The sequence below is a fragment of the Lactuca saligna genome, chromosome 1 (assembly GCF_052625555.1).
Source record: "Lactuca saligna cultivar CGN05327 chromosome 1, ASM5262555v1, whole genome shotgun sequence".
Classification (NCBI taxonomy): Eukaryota; Viridiplantae; Streptophyta; class Magnoliopsida; order Asterales; family Asteraceae; genus Lactuca; species Lactuca saligna.
In genome coordinates this window covers 99,794,530-99,819,018 of record NC_136417.1, presented here as the reverse complement: position 1 = coordinate 99,819,018, position 24,489 = coordinate 99,794,530, and positions in this window count along the sequence as shown.

Sequence of the window (24,489 nt, the reverse complement as noted above, 5' to 3'; positions counted from 1 at the left end):
TTTCAAGAAAACGAGGTATTAGGCTTTTTCTTTTTAGAAAACTTACAAAAGTTGAAGAACAAGGTGGGATTCATGATAAAAAAATCGCCATAAACAAGATCAATTCTTGCAAAAATCATTGAGATCTACAAGAACCCACACTGATACCACTTGTTGGGAATAAATCTGAGATGATGAATGCGGAATATCAATAACAATCAGGAATCAATCAACATAATATGCAAGTAATTTGATAAAGGTTTTTGCATATATTGAATTTGATAAAAACATACAATCAATACCCTAATATGGTCAAAAGCTTACATCAAAAGATAACCTAATGACTACTTATAGGGAACATAAAATATATACCATAAATATAAAACCAATGTCTTAATATAAAACCAATGCTTTAGAAGAGCTCGATTAAGAACTTCTACTGAAAAGACACCGTAGGGAATCATAAAACGATTAACCCTAAAAAGGCTTCCATAAATAACCGAACATGCCAAATGACTTTCAATATCTCAAATACTCAACATCCAATGACGCCACAAAACATCCAGATCTTCTAATGCATTGGTTTTATATTAAGGCATTGGTTTTATATTTATGGTATATATTTTATGTTCCCTATAAGTAATCATTAGGTTAGCTTTTGATGTAAGCTTTTGAGTATTTCATGAAGATATTACTTTAGATCTGGATGTTTTGTGGCCTCATTGGACGTTGAGTATTTGAAAAAACCCAAAAATGAGCCAAATATGATAATAAACTTCCATGGGATAAGCAAGGTGTCTACTTTATACCTCAGTGTGGCAGCAATAAAAGAGTAGATTCCGGATCTATAGCCTTCCCTTCCAAACAAGCAACCTCAAACTTCATGCTCCTTTAAAACAACACCAAGACATCACTCTTCAAGCTCACACACATAAAAATATGGGAGAAGATGCACGATACTAGGGTTTCTGGATAGAGGAGACTACTAAGGAGGCCATCTAAAGGTTATAAGGCCTTTTAATTTGGTGAAACACCCTAAAAATTAAGGTTTCTTAATCAGCCACAACCTCGTCGAGTTTTCCTCTCCAACTTGTTGAGTTGATCAAAAAAGATGTGTGGTCCAAGGCCTTTTGATACGTCAAGTTGAGGCCATCAACTCGACAAGTTCATAGGGAAATTTGGCGTTTTAAAATATTAAATCTCATATCTGGGAATCGAGATGTTACAGAGACATTAAAATGGGCTGAACCTCAATTGGGAATTAGAGAGTGACATGATGAGTCGCTATCCATATCTGTTTATAGATGCATGATTCTTGGACATAATCATTCTAATGAGGAGAGAGTTGTAACTCCCATGTTTCTAGTCTAAGCATTAGTATGATGATGTAATAGTTAGGGTGCATAATTGTAACCAAGTTTGAAGTAATAAAGAGGAATTAGTTGAATATTATGTGAATTATATGATTTTATATGCATTACACTCATTTATAGGGTATAATAAATTAAGAATGAAAATAAGCGTCAAAAATAAAATAATAGATAAACCTAATATCTATGAAGAAAGTTGTAGTGGTCATGACAAGGATTCTGGAGATATAAAGAACGCCGAAATTCTAGTTATAATGAAGAAGTTATGACCTATCAAAGTTTTATCCCTAAATCGGCATGACACCGTTGAGTTGGCATGTAATGATTCTGATAGTACTGTTGAGCCATACTTGAACTTTGATAAGGATAAACTCCATATCCTTGGTGAACAAACTGTTTAGCTAAGTGGTTTGCGATTGGATTATGATATGCAATCAAGTTTTGAGAATGATTTCTATGGGTGCTTAATTTCCCAAGGCAACTCCTTGACGATCAAAGGGATTTAATTGAGCCAACTTGTTGACTTTTCGCTCATGTTGTTGCAGTTCAACATATAGGTCAAACAAAGACATGGTGTCTAAATTGATTGTCATTTGCAGTATGATCCTGTATACTATATCCCACTTAGGAGATGGATTGTTCAAGAATTTCACATTGAAATCCTCTTGTGATCTTTCAGCATTGGGCTCCTTCTTCCTATTGACTACAATGTTTTACTTAGAATATGCATCAAAGATAGTTTCATGAGGTAAGAATAAATTTGCTCAAAACAACTTTCCAGTTGAAGATATAGCACGAAGGTAAATTTTTCATCAATCAATGATCTTTCTTCCACCCTCTAAACAGTTACCATCTGACTTCAATTTGTACTTCATTAAATTGTCAACTTAATTATATAATCGAGTTTAATGTTCATTTATGTTTATATAATTGATTTCATATGTACTTACTGTTGTACTCTACAATTTTCTACTAGAAATTTGAAGATGTTCAGTTCAAAGTCAATGTACTCCCAGATTTATCCAAACTGCCATGTGATTCTGCATTTTGACAGTATCGAAAAAAATAGATTTCTTTGCTAACTTCAGTTCCTGAAAATCCCAGATGGAGATGGTGTATTGTGAAGGGGTAAATAATTTATTTGTCTGCTTATCAGATAAATAAGCATTTAATGTTTGTTGCTTCTTTCAGGATTGTTAATTACCAAAGAAGATGTGAATTTGTCAAGGAAACATAAGAGGAAGTTGGCATTGTCATGTTGTAAGTGGGAGCAAGTTGTGGATCTATGTGAAGATGAAGACTCGGATATGGACCTATCATTCATACCACTAAAAAGGAAATTAAAAGTTTCCATTCAACATAGAAATTGAGTTCTAAAACTTTTTGATGAATCATATGATGATTAGTAGCTTAGGTATAAGATTTTTGTTGTTAGTGTAGTAGTTTATGTTTTGTTTTCCATTTACTTCAGTTTGATGTTTTCTTTTTCATTTTGTTCAGTTAGATGTTGTGTGGTTTTGAGAATCAATGTTTCAACATTTTTTGAATTTTGTAACATCCAGTCCATATATTATTTACATTTTGGTCCCTTATATATTGAATTGCTACTTTTTTACCTTGTAATTAGTGAGATTGGAGGAAGGAGGGACCATTTCTGCCAATTTCAGATTTTGGAGGTGAATCTCGAAAACGGGGTGTTCCCTTGAGGAACGCGCTCCATTCCCACGCTGAATGCAAACCCTAATTTTTAGGATTTAGGACCTATATAAACAACATTATGACTCAAGCCCTGGCCTCCTCACCGTCCTCTCAACCTCAGAAACCCTATATTACCTCTCATTCCTTATTCTTTTGTTTTTTTGGCCTTTTGAAGTTCTTTGTGGTGTTTAGAAGCTTGAAAGGAGAAAGAAGAAGCTAGTGAAGAAGAACTTGAGTATCTTGAGCTCAAGGATCTTGTATAGCATCACCTTTTGGCACTTATTTGAGGTAAAAAGCTTTAAACCTCCTTATGAATGCTTAGATCTATATTAATGGAGTTTTGAACCTTTTTAGGTCCTAAGAATGGCTTTTTATGTTTCCAATTCGTTTCTGTACTTAGGGTTGCTACCCTTGATGCTATTTGTGTCCTAATATCAGTAAATTTTTGATCTTTGAAGTCTTAATTGGTTCATGCAAGAGTTATGGCCATATTTATGGAATTTCATTGCTATTTCTTGAGTTTGGGACTTTTAGGGACATGAAAAGTCACCAAATCCGTGACTTTATGATTGTAGAGGTCCTAGATAGCTTGGATCTGTGTTTAGTAGCATGAATTTACCATTAAGTGCTTAATGGCCGGTTTTTTGAAGCTAGATGCAAACAACATGTGTAAGGCTTGGTAACGCGTTGCGTTCCTACTAAGACTCGTGATTTGAACCAAGGAGGAATATGCATCATTCCACAAGGGAACGCCCTACGTTCGTTGCGTCAGTGAGTCTTTTTGGGTCATTTCCTTGGACTAGATGATTATGGGACTTAGTGGATTATTATTTTGTGATGTTATTGGAATCTATTAAATGTTGGGCTTGAGGGAAGGCCCATTTGGTAAGTTGGGCTCTCTTTAGAAAATTTGGCCAAAAGTAGGCCATGGTGGTTTGGAGAGACTATATGGAATTGGGCCCTTATGTTATGGATATGGGCCTACGTCATGTGTCCATTTAGATCATGTGTAAAATGGTCATTTTAACCTAATAAGGATAATTGGATTTTGACTAAGTGTCTTTGTGATAATGATAGCCGGGAGTTGTTGGAGCATCCGTTAGAGATTCCGTACCGTGAGATTCGGTAGTCAGATTTGCGAGGTAAGTTTTCTCATGGTTTGAACGGGTCGAAGGTACCAAGGTTGGCCCATATATACTATGTGTACTGATTAGTAGCTGAGTGTGGGTGGGACCCGTATCTCATAGATAGTCGAGTGTGGGCGGGGCGCGTACCTCATAGCATTATTTGAGTATGGATATAGGACTGATTATTAGACTTGATTATACTTTTTGTCTGTGTAATACTTGTATGTTTGCCTAGTAGCTAAGTGTGGGTGGAGCTCGTATCTCATAGTTAGTCGAGTGTGGGCAGGGCCTGTATCTTATAGTCAGTAGAGTGTAGGTGGGGCCTGTATCTATTAATCACTAGAGTGTGGGTGGGGCCTTTATCTCTTAGTTAGGCGAGTGTGGCGGAGCCTATATCTCCTCGAGTGTAGGTGTGGCCCATATCCCCTCGAGCATGGGTGGGGCCTGTATCTCTTAGTAATATGATTATGTATATGAAATGTGGTAGTTTGGGGACATTCACTAAGATTACTGTTTATAGTTTTCAGTTTTGGTTTTAGGTACTTCCGATAGCAAGGGGAATAGCTTGGGATGACTGCGGCTGCTAGGTTGTTTCGAGTATTTGATTTTAGAAACCAAGATTTGTTGCCGTGAACATGAAACTACAAGATTAATTTATTTTCTTAGGAAATTTTAATATAAATTAATATCTGGAGGGTTATTTGGTAATTTAATGAAGGCATACGAACCATTTATTAAGTAAAATAAATTAAATGGGACTAAATTAGTTAATAATTTTCAAATGTGGGACTAAAATGATTTACTTAAGTTATAAGTTTTAATCTTGGACTTATTTTGCAAATAAATCTCAAGATATGGTTTAAACTATTTAAATAAAATAAAAATAGGATGCTTTAGGTCTTATTTTGGAAATGGATTTTCAAGTGAGGGTAAATTATGGGTATTTTAATATGAATTTTGGAACCTTAGGAACTAATTTTTAATCTATTTTGAAAGATAGGTTGTATTTTGGAGATATTAAAGGAGAGGGGATTTGAGCATAATTTGGTTCAACGTTTGTAATAGGAGGTTAACACCTCCTATTTGATCATCAAGTCCATGCTTCCCAAAAAAATAAGTTGGTTTGTTTTTGGATTCAACAATCAATGAAATCAAAGAGGAATGGTGGAGGGGAATTATATGGTGGAGGGCGACGCAAGAAGGGTGGTGGCCGGTGCCTTTCCCTAGCAGTAGAAGGTGGTAGTGGGGTCGGAAAAGACTTCTGAAAGCTTCTTACTTCATCCGTTTTCCTCTTCTGATGATGATTAGTGAGTGGGGAGGGTAGGAGGTGGTGGAGGGTGGTTTTCTAAGGCAGCAACAAGATTGTGGCTTCACCGGAGGTGGGTTTCTTAGTGGTGGCTATGAATGTTGTTGTGGTGGCTGCAAGGTGGCTGCCACTTTTTAGTTACTTTTTCTGGGAAAAACATGATGAGGGGAAGGAAATGGGAGAGTTCATAAGTATTGAAGTGGCAATTGACATCAAGGGGGTGATAAGGTGGTGGTTTGATGGTGGAGTAATTTTGCTGTTTTTGTGGTCATTCAATCCAAGAGAGATACAGAGTGATATACAGGAAGAGATTGAGAAAAGAAATCTAGGGTTTTTGGTGTGTAAAATGAGGCTACAAGATCTCTCTTTTATAGAAAAGGACACATATACACACACACACACACTCCTTAAACACCTTATTAAGAAAGGTAAGTCAACACATAATTGTCCATACTTTGTACACTTGAGTTGAGTGAACACATTGGGATATGGCTTAAAAAACAGCGGTTTAGAGGTGATGAAATCAAGTTTTTTATTATATCAACTCATGTAGGCCCCATATTTAGATCACATTCCCTTTAAGTGATCAAGACCACCATATTTTGGTGTATCGGCATCCCGACATCATGAGATTTTTCCAAAAGTGTCGTTAGATAGAGTCAAGATCAACGATTCCAAAAACCCGAACAGATTTATATTTCAAGTTTCGGAACTCCAAGAAATCACGTTTACAGTTTTGTGTGTAAATGGCCTGTAACGCTCAATTTTTTGTCCTTTGCAAATATTTTCCCTAATAATATTTTTGTTATGAAATTAAATATTTGGTTATAACCTGAGTCCAAAAACACTCTCGGAATTTTCACCAGAGGAGTGAAACTGCCTCAACGAATCGATTCGGTTTTTCTCAATTAAAGAAAATTTGAATTATCGTATCTTTTCATACGAACTCTATTTTGTACATTCGTTATATTTTCTGAAAGAGGGTAACATGTACTATAAGGTTTTAATGTTCCCTTTGCTCATAACTATTTAACACGAATTTTCAGTTTTTCAGATGCATTAACCAGCGTTGCAGTTTGAGCTATTTGATTCGTTTGACAGTTTACAAGTTTGGAAGTAAGATATTATCAGGTATCTTATAATATATTAAACGAACTCACTTGTTTTAATATATATGCACTAAAACTCAATGAGGTACATTACAAAAACATTTATTGTAATTTAGCTGTTCGCAGTCTAGGATCTAAATTTTAGGATGTCGAACATAAGGTGGATGTTTTTTGGAAGATTCCAGAATCATTCTAGGCCCTATCGAAGTAAAAAATAAGATAGTGATTTGAAGTTTGAATAAAACCTAACATTTAATTGATTATATTATGATTATCCTATCAGCTCCTCGGCTATATATAAGGACTTAGGAGACCTATAAAACAACAATAGTTTCTATAGTTGTTGGCTTTTTGATTTTAAATATTAAACACATTATCCTTTGTGTACTAGTCCTCTAAAAGTCAACAAGAGATCAAGGAATCAAGCATCAAGGGAAAAAATCGATTTTATCTAAATGTATGTATTCAAATCCTTCTCATGTAGCTTGATATGTTAGTTTTGAAACCTTGTTTCTATAATAGAAAAACATAGAATCCTAGAGTGAATGTAAACTAACGATAATTATTGAATACTTCTATTTCTATATCTATTTTATAGTTGCATAGAAAACCTGACATTACGGTGTGATTGAACAAAATAAAATACTTAGCATGTCAAACCAATAACTATGCATGATAAGTAAATAAAAGTTAATCCAATATAACTACTTCTATTTCTCCACCATAACATACATAACAATAAATATGTAAAAAGAAAAGTTTTCACATGCATAGTAAACATAAACTGTTACCTAATGAAGATGGTGTACATATAAACAAAATCTATTAAAAAACTATAAATATTTTTTTTGTTAAGGGTTCTAACAAGATTATATTAAAATAAAAGGGAAAGTTTTTATGAAAAAAACAAGTATTTAGTATTTGCAAACCTTTATTTTAGGTTGGTTGTCCTTTAGAGATGTAAATCATTCCAAGAACATTATTTGCTTCATGATGATAATCATTTCCTGCATTAGGTAACAATTTAACTCCACCTTCAAATTAAAACTATGGAATTACTCAATATTTAAAAAATGTTAACATTAACATTAGTACCTATACCAAATCAACAAAACATCCTAAACTTCGTTCCAACTAAGAACGTTGCAAAGACACTTCATCAAATGTGGATAGTAAAAGTTCCTCCACCAAACCACATTAGCGTTTGGAGTTTTGAGGTATTCATTCATTGTGAAAGCCAAGACAAACTTGAATCTAGATTTGAGATACATGAGTTTATGGTTATCCACAAAGATCATTTGGATATTTTTTTACAGCACCAATGAAAATGTAATGTTTGTAGCTGAAAGGGGTGTTCCTCGAGATGAAACTTATATCTTGAAAGGTTAACGAGAGTCAAATTGACAATCAGAAATGAAAAGAGCCAACCATTATTGAACCTATAGTTAGCATTATCTCTCAAATAGAGGTTGAAAAACCTATTGAACCAAATCATGTTTCCTTACCTCTTCATAAATCGAGTAAGGGTAGACAACGACCCAATTTTTATGGATTCCATACAAAAAGCGACGGGGAGACATTGATCACAGATAGAACACTAGTATATTTTGATGATTTGGCTAACTACAAGGAAGAATTGGCGGTCTTAAGGAAGATAAGAGGAAAGAGGCAAAGGACAACAAGATTCGGTCCATGATGAATAAACAAGTTTGGAATTTGGTTGATCCTACACCTAGTCTTTAGAAAGATGGGTGTAAACAGATCTTTAAAAAAAGATTGACATGTATGGGAATGTACACACATTTGGATCGATTGGTGGCAAAAGGTTACACTTAGATTCTAGGAACTGATTATGAGGAAATGTTCTCACCGGTAACCAAGTTAAAGTGCATTTGGATATTACTTTCTATAACTGTTTTCATGATTATGAAATATGGAAAATGGATATTAAAACTAATTTCCTTAATGGGGAACTTTTTGAGGATCTGTACATGACACAACCTAAAGCATTTGAGCATGAAAATTATAAAAATAGTGTGTCAAATCTTGAAAGGTCCATCTATGGAGTTAATCAAGAATCTCGTAGCTAGAATATGTGCTTCCACGATAAATTCAAAGCTTTTAGTATTAGTAGAACTCTGGATGACTCTTATATATATATATCACACCCCAAAACCGAGAACGGCTGAAACATTCTGGGGCGGAGGACGTCATGTATAGTATCACAACACAGTATAATAGTAAACAAGTAAACAACATCATCCATTGCATTAAATATATAATTTTAATAAAAGTGTGTTCAGTAGTATATAAGACATGAAAACATAAATAAAAATATAAGATGAGTCTTGTATGCAGTGTATCTTCTCAAAAGCTGGCATCGGTACCTGTCTACTGATGACATGAAATTACAAGTTATTTTGAAAGAGTTCATTAGCAATAACGCTGGTGAGTTCTTAAGTATTTAGTGTTTATGTTTGTATCAAAATGTTTGAAACTGTGTTTGAAGTACGGGTTTGTAAACGTTTGTAGTAAAAGTATGTGAATGTTTGTAAGTATTTGTAAAAGTTTGTAACTCCTACAAAAATCCTATTTTTTTCTACTAAAAGTAGTCTTCTACCAAGGCACAACTTTTTGTATGTTTGTTTTCTTGTAAAAGTTTTTAATTTTCCCAAGTGTAACTATCATTATCAAAATATAGTTTGTACATTAATGTTTAAGTGAAGTAATCACCAAATAAATGTAAAGGGTAAATTAATGTAGTACTGTAGTCTTGTATTACAGGAACTATTCTTGTACTAACTACCCTAAACTGGATTTATATCAAGGTATTATGTGATTAATTGTACCATACTATCAACTGTAAAAACACGAAAATGTAAGTCGTCAAAAGGTATGACATATGACACCTGAAGACCTGCAGGTCCTACTGTAGCTAGCAGCAAGGTGTAGGATAGTCAATCCAGTATAGATCTATACGCAAACTCACGCTCTCCCTCCAGGAGATTCTGGCTACAACTCAGGCCATGACAATGAAGGTATGCTCTGATACAGTGGATCACATTTAAGTTAAAGTATACTTCTATATGTAATGTATTGTTTCTCATCATAATATCATTGTATATGTTCTCATCATAGTATCGTTGTATATGTTCTCATCATAGTATCATTGTATATGTTCTCATCATAGTATAGTTGTATATGTTCTCGTCCTAGTATAGTTGTATATGTTCTCATAGTAATAAGTAATGACTCATGAATGGACTAACACTTGTATGCTTCATTGGACTAGAAGTAGTAAGTAGTATAAACCTAATCTATACCTATTATAGTTTATTAGTAGACTTGTTTGTATAACTGAATCTACTGAACTGAGATAAAAGTCTTTATATCTATACATATATACATAATATATAACTAAGGATTCAACGACACTCGGATAAACAACCGCGTACTTTAAGACCACAAGCAAACATGGACAGGAAGTAAAGTGGGTTATCTCTCCTAAGTCCTTCAAACCTTATTTATATGACTATATATGTAATAGACATGGTTTTAACAATATATAAGTTTGAGAACTGTAAAATAAAGGTTTAGTATACCAAAGTGAACTTGATAAAGAGTTTGATATGTAAAATAATTTCATAAACAAATTGAAGTCATTTGTTTGGTAAAACAGTTAAGAGTATGAAAAATCCATTTGTATGATACTTATTAATTACATATGATTGATTTAATAACTAACATGGTTCAACTTGTATCCCCCCATAAAGAATTTAACAACATTTAAATGCATTTCAAAAGTTAATTAAGAGGTATGAACTCACCTGTAGTAGGTGGTTTGTACGGAAATGTCGGACATGGTGCAAGGTGTCATGTGAAAACTTGAACACACACAATGATCCTAGTTATCATATAATAAACATATATGTATCTAATTAGTCAATTAACAACTAATTAATCAATTAAAGACACCCTAGGACATGGAAACACTTTGATTCAAGTGCTATAGATACCAAAGGGTTGCATCTAAGGGTTGTATGGCATGGCATTGGAGTTTATGTCCCATGAACCACTCCTTATGGATTTTACGGATCATGAACATTTCCCCATGAATATATGGTCGTAAACTCATGGTACTAAGTGCCATTTTGTGTTTTGAGGTCTTACAAGTCATGATTGGGCATCAAATGATCAAGTCCAAGCATTAGGAAAGCATTAGGGGCACAATATGACTACCTTGTGGAGTTTACGACCAAAGGACCATATCCTTAGGTGTTCATGACTGTAAACTCTCATGGGGACTTGTGTTGGTTGTTGTTTAAGGTCTTAAACACTTCTAGGAAGGATCAAGGTTGGCATCCATGGCTTAGGAAGGGACTAAGGTCCATTTAACCACCTTAAGAGGGGTTTATGACCCAAGAACATCCATGGCTGTAAAATCCTTTGTTCTTATGATCTTTGATGATTTTCAAGTGTTATCAAGTTCATATTAAGCACCCAAGAAGCTAGGGCAAGTGTACTTACTAGATAGAAGCTTGATTTGGTGTTTATGGTCCAATAACACTACTGTTTGTTCTTGGTATTCTTGGTGTTGTGAAGAACACTAGAAGATCTAGTTAAAAATCAATAATGAATGGATGAAATGATGTATAACTACTACATGTTGGGTTATAACAACAAATCAAGTCGAGTAACACTTACGTTTTCAGAAGATCGGGTGAAGAACGGGATGATAGTTGAGAGAGAATAGAAAGTGTTGTTGAGAATGGAAGTGAAAAATTAGGAGTTTGGGGAGTAAAGTCATACCTAAGGCATGAGTTCATGTCCACAGAAGAGTTTACGGCCTAAACTCTAAAATTTTGGCCGTGAATTCTTTATTAGGGTGCATTTGGTGGGTTTGCTACTTCAAGACCCGAGACGGTACTTCCTTTCCTTCGTTCGTTTGAAGAATAAAAACAAAAAACACTCAAATGGACTTTTAAATTAGCTAACAATTATTAGAAATGCAATTGACATATAATTGAAGTGATTGGCTTTAGAGTTTGTCCAAATGAAAATTTCGGGTTGTCACATCATCCCACTGTTAAAGAGAATTTCGTCCCGAAATTAGAGTTTAAGCAAATAAAATAGTTACAAATAATTAAGAAAAAAGATGAGGATATTTCAATTTCATTTGATCCTTGCGCTCCCATGTGAATTCCGGTCCTTTCATGGCGTTCCAGCAAATGTTTACAATCGGGATACGGCTTTGCTTCGTCTGCTTGACCTCACGGTCCATGATCTCTACAGGTTCTTCCATGAAGTTGAGGATCTCGTTGATCTCGATCTCGTCGAGCGGGATTACAAGAGTCTCGTTGGACAGACACCTTTTCAAGTTTGAGATGTGGAATGTAGAAAGTACGTTACTAAGTTCGTTGGGTAGATTGAGTTTGTAAGCTACATGTCCGATTCTAGAAAGAATCTTGAAAGGTCCTATGTATCTTGGATTGAGCTTCCCACGCTTTCCGAAGCATATCAAGTCCTTCAAGGTGAGACTTTCAAAAGAATGCGTCTCCCACCTGGAATTCCAAAGGTTTCTAGCGTTTGTCGGCGTAGCTCTTCTGTCGGTCTCTAGAGGCTTTCAATTGTTCACAAATCTGAATGATCTTCTCTGTTGTTTCCCGAATGATTTTCGGACCTGTGAGAGTGCAATCAGGAACTTGTCCTTTAGCTAACTGGGTGTCACTCACCTCAACCTAGCAGAGGGGATCTTCACTTCCGATCATAGAGGGCTTCAAATGGAGCAGCCTTGATGCTCGTGTGATAAATGTTATTGTAGGGAAATTTCACAAGGGGTAAGTGAGTATCCCATGCCTTTCCCAAGTCGATCACATAGGCTCTCAACATATCTTCCAGTGTTTGGATGGTAGGCTATACTCATGTCCAGCCTTGTTCCTAAGGAACTTTGTAGTGACTGCCAGAACCTCGAAGTGAACCTAATATCTCTATTGGAGATAATGGATATAGGAACACCATGGAGTCGTACGATTTCCCTAATGTCTGTTCTCGTAAGCTTCTCCATCTAGTCAATTTAGGCAGGAAATGTGCAGACTTGGTCAATCTATCGATGATGACCCATATGGTATCAAGTCCACCCACTGTCTTGGGCAACTTGGTTATGAAATCCATAGTGATCTGCTCCCACTTCCATTTTGGAATCTCTGGTTGTTGCAGGAAACCGCAGGGTTTCTGGTACCCGACCTTAACCTTTACGCAAGTAAGGCATTTACTTACGAATGTAGCAATCTCTGCTTTCATGTTAGGCCACCAGTATAACTTTTTAAGATCCAGATACATCTTATCTAAACCTGGGTAAATGGAATATTGAGTGTTGTGTGTATCGGTAATGACGAAGTCTCGGAGGCCACCGTGTTTCGGTGTCCATATCCAGTCCATGAAATATAAGGCTCCTCCACCCTTGGCTTCTAAGTTCATATCCATTCCTCTAAGGGATTCACCCTCTAAGGGATAGTCATTGTCAACGATTTGACCCTTCGACCAGAATATTCTTTCCGACTCAGGGTGTCTGCTACCACGTTGGCTTTACCCGGATGATAACGAATTTCACATTCATAGTCATTGAATAGCTCGACCCACCATCATTGTCTCATGTTGATCTCCTTCTAATTGAATATGTGTTGTAAACTCTTGTGGTCTGTAAAGATGGTGCTTTTCGTGCCATATAGGTAATGTATCCAGATCTTTAGGTCAAACACAACTACTCTTAATTCAAGATCATACGTGGTGTAGTTGACTTCGTGTGTCTTCAGCTGTCTCGAGGCATAGGCGATGACCTTACATCGTTGCATCAGAACACAAACGAGCCCTTGGTTGGATGCATCGCAGTATATAATGAAGTCTCCTATCCCTTTGGGGAGGGATAGTATCGGTGCAGTGCACAAGGCTCGTTTCAGCGTTTAAAACGCTTTTTCTTGTTTCTCATCCCAGTTAAAGGCCACTCCTTTCTGGTTCAGTGTAGTAAGAGGTTTCACAATCCGGGAGAAGTTCTGTATGAACCTGCGGTAGTAGCCAGCGAGACCTAGAAATGGACGAATTTATGTAGGCATCTTCGGTCCTGACCAGTTCTCAATGACCTTAATTTTGTATGGGTCCACGTGGATTCCCTCTTCGCTAACCACGTGTCCTAAGAATTCGACTCTTCGGATCCAAAATTCACATTTAGAGAACTTCATATAGAGCTTCTCCATTCATAAAGTTCGTTAACTTGTTACAGGTGATTGCCATGCTCTTCCTTACTTTGAGAGTAGATAAGGATGTCATCAATGAAGACGATGACGATCCGATCCAAGTAAGGACGACATAGTCTATTCATTAAGTCCATGAACATTGCGGGCACATTGGTCAATCCAAATGGCATCACCACAAACTAGTATTGTCTGGCATGAGTTCGGAAGGCTGTATTTGGAACATCCTGCTCTAGAAATCGTAACTGGTGATATCCGGATGTTAGATCAATTTTGGAAAAGTAACTAGCCATTTGCAGTTGGTCAAATAAATCTTCTATGCGAGCCAGAGGGTAACGATTTTTGATCGTCAATTTGTTGAGTTCTCTGTAGTTGATACACATACGGAATGATCCATATTTCTTCTTAACGAACAAGACTGGTTCTCCCCAGGGTGAGAAGCTTCGTCTAATAAAGCCCTTGCTGAGTAATTCGTTAAGTTGACCAGATAGTTCCTGCATCTCAGCTGGTGCTAATCAGTAGGGCGATTTGGCTACTGGGTAGCTCCTGGGACTAAGTCGATTCTGAACTCGACCTATCGTTGCGGAGGTAATCTTGGTAGTTCTTTTGGAAAGATTCGGGAAATCTCTCACTACGAGAATATTCTTTAGTTCTTTTGCTTTTAGGCTCGTATCGACAACATGAGCAAGGAGCACACGATATTCCTTGTGTAGTGTGCTTGAATACTTGAGATGATACGAAGACTCGTTCCAGGTTTGTCGCCATAGATGATGGGAGTTTCGTTAGCCGGGAGATTTAGACGGACTGCTTTCTTGTAGCACATGATGTCGACGCGATGTAGACTCAACCAATCCATGCTGATGATGATGTCGAAGCTTTTAATCGAGACCGACATGAGGTCGAATGGAAATGAATGACTATCTACAGTGAGGGTACATCCTATGTATATGCTATTTGTACTCTCAGTTTTTCCGTTAGCCATTTCTACAGTGAATGGTTCCTTTAGTGTGCGTGGTTTTCGTTTAAGTAGGCGAGCAAATTTATGATTCACGAAGCTTCTCTCTTCTCCGTTATCAAACAATATGCATGCGTATGAGTTATCGAGGAGAAACGTATCAGTCACCACCGTAGGGTCAACAACTGCTTCTCTATGGCCTATAGCCAAATCTCTTTACGCTCCACCGACATTTCTTGCTTTGGGGCAGTGCCTTTTGTAGTGGCCCACTTCGCCACATCCGTAGCAAGCCTGGCCCACACCCGCACTCGAGACTTGGGTGATCGGCCTTGTCGGAGATTTGCATAAACAGACAGCGTGTCCTTTCTTGTTGCAGTTAGTGCATTGCATTTCACGGTAGGGTCCGTTGTGGTGGAAGTTACATTTGTTGCACTTTGGCAAACTTCCAGTATACTGCCTTATTGGAGCAGCAATGGTAGGTACTATCGCAGCATGAACCGCAAGGAATCTCTGAGTTTTAGGAGCTATTTGTTTCTACTTATCATCCCAGAACTGCCGCTTATTATCAGCGGGTTTGGAGGGTTCTGAGATGGCCAGGGTTGTTGTTGATGATGGGGATTGGACTCCATGTTCGATGAGTCGCTGTGCCAATCATTTGGCACTGTCGAAGGTAACAAGCAGTGAAGCTAAGACATTTCCCTGATACAGAGGCACCATCCCCCAGATGTACCTTTCGATCCTTTTCCCTTCGGTGGGAACCATGTTGGGACAGAGGGCCACCAATTCACTAAACCTGGCGATATATGCAACTATGTTGGAGCCCCTTATGGTTAGGCTCCACAGCTCATATTGCAACTTCTAGATCTCGACCCTCGGGTTGTACTCCTCAATCATGAGGTCTTTCATAGTTTCCCTTCCCATGTCGTTTGCCACTACAAGAGTGAGTAACTTGACATGGCTATTCCACTATGTAAGGGCTTTCTCCTCAAAGGTGCAAGCGGTAACTTGACCTTACTCGCGGTAGGGCAAGAGCAAATCTCGAAAACTGACTACGTCTTCTCGAAACATTGCGAGAGGGAAATGACTCCGCCAGTCCCCGTGAAGGACTTTGGCTTGCAGTTAATGAAGTCCTTGTTGGAGCACTCTCTCTAGCGCACAAGGAGTTCACCTTGAGTAGAGTTATCAGGGGTTCCACTCTGCTGGCATCAGTGGAGTGATATTGAGCCATGGTCATAGCCACAGTCGCAGCCACTACAATATTCAGAGCTACCGCATCGAATTGTGGAGGAGGCTGTATTGGAGTTGTAGTACTTTGAGGATTACGCCTTGTTGATTTGCACTTGTCCCTTGGCTAGTTGTGTGCCACCTACTTCAGTCTAACACAGTGGTGATCTGTACTTCCGTCCGTAGAGGGCTTCAAATGGAGCAACTTTAATGCTGGAATGATAGCTATTGTTGTATGAAAATTCGAGTAGTGGTAAATGGGTATCCCACGCTTTACCAAAATCGATTACATAAGATCTTAGCATATCTTCCAAGGTTGGTATGGTCCTCTCACTTTGACCGTCGGTTTGTGGGTGGTAAGCAGTACTCATGTTGAGCCTTGTTCCTAGAGATTTTTGTAATGATTCCTAAAATCGCGAGGTGAACCTACTATCTCTGTTGGAGATAATGGATATTGGTACACCATGTAGTCGTACAATCTATCGGATGTAGGTTCAAGCTAGCTTCCCCATGTTGTTGGTTTCTTTTATTGGCAGGAAGTGTGCGGATTTTGTTAATCTATCTACGATTACACAGATGGTGTCTAGCCCACCTGCTGTCTTGGGTAATTTGGTTATGAAGTCCATGGTTATCCGTTCCCACTTCCACTCGGGTATTTCAGGTTGTTATAGCAATCCCGATGGATTTTGGTACTCTACCTTGACTTTAGCGCAAGTTAGACACTTGCCCACATAGGTAGCGATCTCTGCTTTCATGTTCGGCCACCAATACCGTTTCTTGAGGCCCATATACATCTTGCCCGAACCTGGATGCACAAAGTATCAAGTCTTATGAGCCTCGTTTACGACCACGTCTCTGAATCCACCAAACTTCGGTGTCCAGATCCGATCCATGAAGTAACGAACTCTGTCACCCTTGACTTCAAGATTCTTGTCCATTCCTCTTAGGGCTTCACCTGCCACATTCTTTGTTTTCAAGGCTTCCCTCTGAGCTTCCTTGATTTGTGTTGAAAGATGTGAATGGATCGTCATGGTTAAGGATTTCACTCGACGACCTGAGTATTCTTTCCGACTAAGGGCATCATCTACTACATTCGGTTTTCCTGGGTGATAGCGAATCTCGTGTTCGTAGTCATTCAGTAGTTCAACCCATCGTCTCTTCCTCATGTTGAGTTCTTTTTGGTTAAGGATGTGTTGAAGGATCTTGTGATCGGTGAAGATCGTGTATTTCGTGCCATAAAGATAGTGTCTCCAGAACATTAGCGCGAAAATGACTACTCCTAGTTCCAGATCGTAGGTAGTGTAGTCGACTTCGTGTGTCTTGAGTTGTCTTGAGGCGTAAGCGATGACCTTACCTCGTTGCATTAGAACACGTCCAAGACCTTGATTAGATGCATCATAGTAGACCAAGAAGTCTTCTGTTCCTTCTGGCAAGCACAATATAGGTGCGTTGCATAGTGCTTGCTTAAGCGTTTGGAATGCAACGTCTTGTTTTCCTTCCCAATTGAAAGTTACACCCTTCTATGTCAGGGTGGTGAGTAGTTTAGCAATCTTCGAGAAGTTTTGTATAAATCTACGGTAATAGCCAGCAAGGCCCAAGAATTGTCGAATTTCCATTGGGGTTCTTGGAGTTGGCAAGTTCTCGATTACTTTAATTTTGGAAGGGTCCATGTGTATTCCATCTTTGCTAACCACGTGACGTAGGAAATCTGCCTTCCGAATCCAAAATTCGCACTTGGAGAATTTTGTGTATAGCTTCTCTTTTCTTAATGGTTCCAGACATGTCCGAGGTGTTGACTATGATCCTCTTTATTCTTTAAATAAATGAGTATATCGTCTATGAACACGATCACAAATTTTCCAAGAATGAACGACACACTTGGTTCATTAAGTCCATGAACACCGCCGATGCGTTTGTTAATCCAAAGGGCATCACTACAAACTCGTAGTGACCATAACGAGTTCGAGAAGTTGTTTTGAGAACATCTTCTTCCAAGACTCGTAGTTGGTGATACCCGGATCTTAAGTCGATCTTTGAGAAATAACTCGCTCCTTGGAGTTGGTCGAATAAGTCATCAATGTGTGGTAGCGGGTATCGGTTCTTTATAGTAAGCTTGTTAAGTTCTCGGTAATCAATGCACATGTGGAAATATCCATCCTTCTTCTTTACGAACAAGAGCGGTGCTCCCCAAGGTGAGAGGCTTGGCCTGATGAATCCTTTGTTGAGCAGTTCGTTTAATTGGCTGGATAATTCTTGCATCTCAGCGGGCGCCAGACAATACGGTGACTTAGCTACTGGGGTTCTGTTTTAGTATATGCTTGAATTTATGACTCACGAAACTCCTCTCCGCACCACAATCAAAGAGTATACATGCATAAGCGTTATTGAGAAGAAACGTACCTGTAACCACCGTGGGATTAACTATTGCTTCGTTCTGCCCTATTGCCAGCACACTTCCTATGCCGTTAGCGTTCCTTACCTTAGGGCAGTCTCTCTTGTAGTGTCCAGCGTCACCGCATCAATAACATGTCTGGCCTACACCGACTGCTTGGAATTGGGAGATCGGTTGTGCTGGTGCTCTACAGAAACGAGAAGTGTGGCCTTTCTTGTTGTAGTTGTTGTAGTGCATCTCTCGACAATTTCCATTGTGATGGAAATTGCATTTGCTGCATTTTGGTAGGTTTCCAGCATATGGCTTTGCTGGTGTAATGGTAATTGGAGCACCAGTGGGGGCAGTAGCGGCATGGACTTCCACAATCTGTTGTTTCTTGGAAGGTTCCTATGAAGGTTGACTCTTCCTTTTGTTCCATAACCTCTTCTTGTTGTTGTTGTTGGTATTGTTGTTGTTGTTGTTGTTGTTGTTGCTTCCTCTGGGTTGCTCGGGTGCGGTAGTTGCGAAGTCTTGGCAGACCCTGTGGTCTACAAGAGCTTGTGCCAACTGTTTGGTGCTATCGTAAGTGATTGGTTTGGAAACTAGAACACTTCCTAGAATAGGGCGTGACAGTCCTCAGATATATCTTTCGATCTTCTTGCTCTCTAGGGAAACTATCCCTGCGCAAAGGATTGCCAAATCCCTAAACCTGTTGTTATAGGTTGTGATATCTGAGCCTACCATGGTATGGCCCCAAAGTTGCTATTCGAGCTTTTGTAATTCGCCCCGTGGACAGTACTCTTGCAGTTGTTTTAGGTTTTCCCAGCCCATAGAGTTAGCCACTACTAGCGTTAGTGACTTGACATGGCCGTTCCACCATATCAGAGCACTCTCATAGAAAGTACAGGCAACGAACTTGACTTTGTTCCCTTCCGGACAAGAAAAAATCTCAAAAACTGCTTCATTTTTCTCTATCCACTGTGATAGAGCCATTATCCCTCCGTCCCCATTAAAAGTAACGGGTTTGCTATTCATGAAATCCTTGTATGCACAATCCCCTGAGCAACCTTGACAATGGCCAATCGTAGAACTAGTTACTCCCCCACCAGAACCATTGTTACTCATATGGGCCATTGTTGTTGTTACTGCAGCCGTTACAGCAGCTATTAATGCGGCATTTTCCGTCGTGGGAGGGGGTGGTAGTGGACGTGGTGTGTTGTTGACACGGTGTGTAGATCTACGAGGCGGCATTATGCTGATAAATAAATAGAATAAAGAACATAAGTTTTTAGTGTGTTAATAAATTTGTCATTTTTCTCAATTTAAAATTTTGACTGACCTACCCATGGTTTAGAGTTTGACTTATAATAAAATTTTTCATAGTGTTAGATAAACTTATGAATCTGAGTGGTAGTCAAAGAATTTACACACAACAGAATTTATTCATATATATTAAACATATTTCGAGTCACATTTGGAGTTAGGAAAATTTTGACACTTCTAAGGATCTCTGATACAGAAGTTAAAGAAATGTAAGACTTTTAGCTGAGTTCCTATTCTATAACAAAATTTTGGAATTTAGCAAGTACTACTTGCGATGTAGGTTGCGCTTGGAGCTTGAATCTGTGTCTGATTGCTTTGCTTCCATAAGACGCCTATTGAAGGTGGCTTGTTGTTCCCTCATCTTAGAGAGGGCTGCAATCATTTGTGCTTGGAATGCGTTAGCGCGGAGTTGGGTGTCATCTTGCAACCTATCCAGTCGACGGATGTCGGAAGTGTGAACTTGTACTTCCACGTTGACTTCGCGATGTTGGTTTTCTTGGACCCCGGATTGATAGGACTGGTTGGCTAGTTTGCCCACCATGACCGGGAGTGCTCGGTCGGATGAACCTTTATCTCTGATGTCGTAGAAGTCCCGACACATACCGTAGGGAGGATGTAACCCTTGTGGTTGGCTCCAATGGTGAAGGTGACTTCCCCAAATGGGAGTTGGTCCCTGAAAGTTTCTCCTAATAGCGGGAGGTTGAGCGGCTAGAGGGTCGATTGCTTCTGGTTCCTGAGTCTGTCCCTGAGTCATCCCCTTCCTCCAACTCGATAGGTTCTTCATCCTCATCGGATCCTCCTCTACCCATCCTCCATTGCACTGTTTCGGGTAGTAGGGGTCCCCTGGTGGGTGGAATCCATCCATTTGACTATACGAGAATAGGGTTATAAGAATTGAACAAAATTTGAAAACATGTAACACTAAACATGTCGATTAAACTATTGCATGCACCAAATATTGGTATAGTATTTAAATTTGTATGTTTGATACTAGTGTTTATTTTGGTAAGTTTTGACTTGTTGCTCACTACGACCATTCCTCGACATACGTTAGGCCAATCTCGGATAAATATAGTTGATTAGGCTAAATTCATCCCAAATTCGATTACATATTTCGAGGCCTAACCGTAGTGTCCAACTCGTCTTAATACTTGTTGTATAGTTCTAACCATGAAAATATATTATTGTATGCATGTATTTGTACTTTTACGACCCAAAATAATCTAATTTAAATGAAGCGAGGTTTAGGTGTAAAAACGTTTTGTCAGATACCTTGAGTCCCTATGCATTTATAGTTTGTATATCTTATGTGGTTCGATATACTTAGTTCACTATAAACAATGCTCTGATACCAATCTGTCACACCCCCAAACCAGAACGGCGGAATCGTTCGAGGGTGGATGACTTCATGTAGTATTGCAAGAATTCAATACATAGTAAAGAAAGTAATACAACCATTGAAGAGCTCAATTTAGTGGTTTTTTCTAAGCTTTACGATTTAATAGTAGGGGGTGTGTTGGTAGTTTGTTTTTGTAATAGTTTACGGTAGTAATGAGTTTACGGCCATAAACACCTTACGGCCATAAACTCTTCTCGGTCATGTGGTATATAACTAGTGGGTTAATCATACATTTTGTGGTTGTTGATGCCTTTAGAGTTCACGGTCTCCATCAAGTTGTACCAGGCGTTTATTGCTATAAAATGTGTGCCAGCTTGGTTTGTTCTCCTTCTGTGTTTATTATTGCTTTGTGTGATTGTGTTTGCTTTTGATCTCTGGTAAGATCCGTTATTTGGACCTTACAATTGGTATCAGAGCAGAACCAGTGTCAAAGGCATTCTACAGTCTATTTTGGAGCAAGGTTTTATTGGACTGAGAGCATATTCGTGTTTTTCTGCAAAAGGATTTTTGCTTTCATCGAGAAATTGAAATAATCGTCGTTTACGGCCCAAGCTTCTGGCTGCAATCCCTATTTACGGCCGCAATCCTTATTGCTTTCTTGAACCGTAAACCCGGAATCGAAGACCGTATTCTTCAACCGTAAAACCTTGGACTATGAATATAAACTAAATTCTTGCACCGTGAACCTTGGACCGTCAATCGAAAATTTTATAGTTTACGGCCGCAAACTCCGAGTTTACCGCGGCAAACTTATTTTTGGCTTAATTGAATATTATATCAATTTATATTCTAACACTTTGTAGTAAATCTATTTTTTTAACTAAATCAGTTTATATTTTAATTTGAATTTTAATTAATTAATTGTTAAAAAGGGAATCTCAAAGTCAAAACCACTTTCAAGAGCTTGATGTTGTCATGGGTACCACCATGCGAATTCCAAGGTTAATTTCTACTGATGGGTTTCCCGAGTGGAAGTACAGAATAGTGACGTATATAAAAATGAAGGATTTCAAGTTGTGGAATGCGTCATCAAGAATCCAGTCAAAGTAACCACTACAGTTGTTAGGCAAGTGGTTGATAACAAAATTGAAAATTACACTGATGAAGACTTTGAAATTGTGGAGGAGTAGGAAAAGGCGTTGGCCATCTTGACCATGGCCTTGTCACAAGATATTGCTCAAGGGTTCAGAGAGTATATGTTGACTAAAGCTTTGTAGGAAGCCCTGATTGAGGTGTATGAAGGGAACGAAGATATGTGAGAGAGTTGCCAGGATATGCTGCGACAACGTTTTAATATGTTTAATTATGTTCCTGGAGAGATCCTTGAATCACAACTGCAGCAGTTCACAACTGTAAATACATAAATGACTGTGGCTGGGATTTTCTACACAAATTCAGAAGTGAACAATAAGCTACTGAGTGCTCTCCCAAAATCTTGGCACATGAATGTAGCTGTTATTAACAAAACTAAGGATCTCAGCCGCCTCTCTCTAGATGAAGTAATAGCAGTCATCAAGGCATGTGATATTGATGACAAGCAGCAGGAAATTAACCATGTGAACTCATATTCTGCTGCGAATCTTGGCATCTCCTCTAACAATGCTCATTCATCCCTGACATTTTCTCTTCCTTATGCAAGTCAATCATTTACTTCTCGACAAGTTTAGAAGCAGACCTTTCCCACTCCATCTTCTTCCTCTGCATCATCTTTAACTGGTGCTTCTTATTCAAAGGGAAAAGAGAGTGATGAAAATCTTGCACTTGCTTCAGGGCTTGTCAATTGCTACAATGCACTCGTTGCCGCAGATCTCCCACCTCAATTGTCAATTGCCGATCTTGATCAGATTCATCATGAAGACGTTGAGGACATGGATATTACATGGCACATTGCCATTGCAATATTTAAGGAAAAACAATTTGCCAAAAAGGACTGGAAAGAATAACTGGGAATGAGTGCTGACAAGAAGGTTGGGTTCAGCAAGGGAAAGCTTCGATGTTTTAACTGTCATGAGCCAGGGCATTTTGTTCGTGATTGTCCACAGCCAGACAGAAGATTAAATAATGACAGGAAAATAGTTCCAGTCAGAAACAATCGAAGTGGTACTCAAACAAACAATGAGAAGGCTATGGTCGCTCAGTCTTTTGACTGGGAGGATCAGATGCAAGCCCTGAACCTATCTGTACGTGAAGCTGCCCACCTGGCACAGGTTTGTGATGATGCCCCAGCAGAGATTGTGGCAACTGAAGATAAGATGATGGAGTTTCAGTTTTCAGTGATGGTATCCTCTTCTCATGAACCTAATTCAGCCAAGGTAAGTCCTCCATCATGTTCTCAAGCCTGTATTGACTATGTTAAAACTCTGCATGACAAAATTGAGACATTAGGCAGTGAGGTAGAAAATCTTAAGATTCTTCATGAACTTAATGACAAATTAATAAGGGATGTAGAAGACCTTAGATATGAAGGGTACCAACTTAGAAAAGGTCAAAAACCACTCAAAGCTCAATTGGAATAAAAAATTAAGGACTTTAGGAGACTTCAGGAAGACTACAGTAATAAATGTGAAAATTATGATTATGTAGTCAAACAGAACGCTGAACTAGTGGTTGAAATTAAATCTTTGAAAGGAAAATTTGAAACCGCCAAGCTTGATGTTAGAAAGTATGGTTTTTCAAGTGAGGTAGTTGCAAATATGATAGACCACAACATGCAATTTAAGAATAATCGATCAAAAGGTCTAGGGTATAACCATGTGCCCCCTCCCTTCAATCATTCATATGTGTCCAAGCCTTTGTCCAAAGAAGAGATTGCCAATGAATCATTTATGGTTTATGGCAAGTCATCTGGTTTTATTTCGGGAGGATTTATTAATGTTAAAAGTACTAACATTTCTACTTCTCCTACAGATCAATCCTTGAATCAGTCAAAGTATGAAGTTGAAGGATATGTTTCTGAAAATAAAATCGAGTATAAACCTGAAGCTTTAGTTTTAAATATAGACAATTTGTTTTCTGATATTTCAAAAGACAATTTTTTTGGTGATGGTGTTTTTATTACTTCTGATATTGTTTTGAATGGTTTGAAAAAGTCTGGTTTGAACAATTTGGGTGACAATTTTGATGTGTGTGATAATAATTTTGAGAAACCATCTACTTCACAAGCTTCTCCATCTAACGTATCCTCGCTTGCCTCACAACCTAATTCCTGTTCATGTTCTTGTGAGGGAAGCAAGGGTGATAGTATGGATAAAAAATATGATCAATGTATCACAATTTATAACAATAACAAACAGATTTGTTTCAATTGTGGTGTTGGTGGTCATATAGCTAGAAATTGTCAAAATCGTATGTTTGTACATTTCAATTTTCCAAGAGGAGAGA